The sequence below is a fragment of the Rattus norvegicus genome, chromosome 8 (assembly GCF_021556685.1).
Source record: "Rattus norvegicus strain SHRSP/BbbUtx chromosome 8, alternate assembly SHRSP_T2T, whole genome shotgun sequence".
Taxonomy (NCBI): Eukaryota; Metazoa; Chordata; class Mammalia; order Rodentia; family Muridae; genus Rattus; species Rattus norvegicus.
This window is the reverse complement of record NC_141541.1, coordinates 96,995,001-96,998,032: the sequence shown is the minus strand read 5'-3', so window position 1 is coordinate 96,998,032 and position 3,032 is coordinate 96,995,001. Positions and strand designations below refer to the sequence as shown.

Here is a 3,032-nt window from a genome sequence, read left to right as displayed (position 1 = left end):
GAGTTTTTGATCTCAGCCACTCTGATTGATATTAGATGGACTCTCAGAGTCATTTTGGTTTGCATTTCCCTAATGACTAAGAACTTTGAACATTTTTAAAGTGCTTCTCAGCCATTCCAGATTCCTCTATTGAGAATTCTCTGTTTAGTTCTGTACCCGACTTTGAATTGGGTAATTCAAAGTTTGTTGGTGTTTAACTTCTTGAGTTCTTTATATATTTTGGATATTAGCCTTCTGTCAGATGTAGGGTTGGTGAAGATCTTTTCCCAATCTGTAGGCTGTTGCTTTATCCTTCGACTTAAAGAAGCTTTTCAGTTTCATGAAATTCCATTTATTAATTGTTGACCTTAGTGCCTGAGCCACCACTTTAAAAAAAGAAACACCTGAATTATACGTTTAAGTCACAAATCAAACAATGTAAACCCATTTTAAAGACAGGTGAAAAATATTCGTTTACACTTTGCTCTCTCGTTCCTCCAAGCTAACTGAGACAACAGTAGCTGCGGCTTATCTTTGGCACGCAGAGCTGTGCAGACAGGCAGGGACAGATGGTGTTCCCTGCGTGAAGGAGGGTGACATGTGTGGATGTTTGGAAAGTAACCGCAAACATTGTCCACAGAGGAACCCACGTTCCCATTTTGCTGTTTTTGCTGTTGATAGCTCTGGGTTTGTTTTCATGAATACTAATTGTACTGTAAACAGAACTTAAGAATTTTTGCTAGCTCAGTGCCACTTCTTGGATGTCTGTCAGGCCAGCATGACTTTGGATCACGTTTGCTTTAATTACTAACTAACCGCCTCTTGAATGAACTCACTGAACCTTATTTTATCCCCGAGCCCTGCTACCAAGCATTTGGCTTTCATCGCCAGATTTTTAACATTAAAAATTGCCACATAGAAACACTTGTAGTTATCGGTGTCTTTCGTTTTTATAGCATTAGATTCTCCAAAGGGGAGTGATTGGCAGAAGAGAATACGCGTGTAGATGTTTCCAGTTACTTTCCAAACACATGACTGTGTGCCTTGCCAGCCATAAGAGAGAATGATACTTTCCCTCGCTGATTACACTTGTTTTTCTCATTTGTAGCTTCTAAGACTTTTTCCTAGGTCTTGGAAAAACTCTCCTAGGCTCTAGTTCACAGGCTTTATTCTTTGGAAATGGCTAAACCTGTTTTAAATCGTGCCTCTGCCCATTTCTAGCTTTGTGGTCTTGGGACCATTCATTTCTTTTCTAAGGCTTAGTGTTACCAGCTGTACAATTATTGAAGTTATTAAATAAAATAACTCATGTAAAACTTATAGGAGGGGCTGAAGAGATGGCTCAGCAGTTAAGGGCACTGGCTGCTCTCCCAAAGGTCCTGAGTTCAATTTCCAGCAACCACATGGTGGCTCACAACCATCTGTAATGGGATCTGATGGCCTCTTCTGGCATGCAGGTGTACATGCAGATAAAGTGTGTGTGTGTGTGTGTGTGTGTGTGTGTGTGTGTGTGTGTGTATATATATATATATATATATATAACAAATTCTAATACCTGAAAGAATACAGTATTCTTATAAGTATTATTATAATTAATAATGTTAGAAAGAGCTGGGGCTAGTACTACACATTTATTGTTCTACTGTTTTTCTTGACCACCAAGCGGTCATCTTTGCTTAAAAACTATGTTTAATTACATCACCAATGCTTTTATATTTAAAAATGTATTAGTGTGCTCTAATTGTACATATTGGTTGGTCTCACTAATTATGAATAATTAGTACTCATAAGAATAAACCCAGAGAGATCAATAGTCAAGACAGCAAATGAGAATGTGTGTTCCTATGTGGACAGTGTTTGCAGTAACTTTCCATGCATAGATGTGTGCTTGCTTGCACCCACCCTCCGGAATGTTCTTCTTATCCTGCTTCCCTATCCCTTCCCCAACTCTGAGGAGTCCCTCTAATACTTTACTACATTCATGGTTCCCCATGGGGTGGGGAGAACACAGAGTTTTTCTATGTAGCCCTGACTAGCTGAAGCTTGTTGTGTAGACTAGGCTGGCCTTGAACTCACAGAGATCCTCCTTTCTCTGCTTCCTGAGTGCTGGGATTAAAGTCATGTGCTCCCATACCCAGCCTGCTTTCAGGTCTTTAAAAAAATACTTCTAAATTTTATATTTGTAAAAGAAATGTGCTTCCTTTTCCGAGCAGTCGCCAAGGTGGCTGAAGTGGAGCAGCAGAAGAAGTGAACTTTCTGCAAGTTCGCGTGTGGCATGGACCTCGACCAACTGCTAGACATGTCCTCTGAGCTGTTCATGCAACTGTAGCCCAGAGGCGGCGCCTGAACCATGGCCTGTGGTGGAAGTACTCACTGCTCAAGCTCTGGAGAAAGACCAAGGAGGCGCCACCCATGGAGAAGTGGGAGGTGGTGAAGACCCACCTGAGGGACATGGTCATTCTGCCTGAGGTGGTCGGCAGCATGGTCGGTGTGTACAACTGCAAGACCTTCAACCAGGCAAAGATCAAACCAGAGATGATCGGCCACTACCTGGGTGAGTTCTCCATCACGTACGAGCTCGTCAAGCACGGCCACCCACTCCTCCGGATTCATCCCCCTCAAGTAGTAGAGGCCAATAAAGACTTGTTATTTTGAAAAAGAAAAAGAAAAGGAAATGTAATAGTTGTCTGTGTTTGGCTTCTTTTGCTGGACACAATCAACTTTAGTTCCACTCTTTTCCTGTTGATTGTATAGTTTTGCTTTTTGTAGCTGGAGAGAGAATTCACCATTGTGTCTGAATACGCCACAGGTTCTGCCTCCGTTTTTCTGTTGATAGAGGAGTAGGCAGATTCTGTAATTTGTTATTGTGACTAGAGATACAGTAGCCTGGGATTGCGGCGTTCCCCACCCCCACCCCAGACAGGGTCTCGCTGTAAGTAGCTCTTTCTAGTCTGGAACTTGCTGTGTAGACAAGCTAGCCTTGAACTCACAGAGAACCTCCTGTTTCTACTTCCCCAATGCTGGGATTAAAGGTGTACACCACCATGCTGCAG

At 42.2% G+C, this 3,032-nt stretch overlaps 1 pseudogene; it reads left to right on the top strand.

Annotated features, from left to right (window-relative positions):
• The first annotated feature begins 2,170 nt into the window (after positions 1 to 2,170).
• Positions 2,171 to 2,605, top strand: LOC148004291 (small ribosomal subunit protein uS19 pseudogene; annotated as a pseudogene).
• The last annotated feature ends 427 nt before the right edge of the window (positions 2,606 to 3,032 follow it).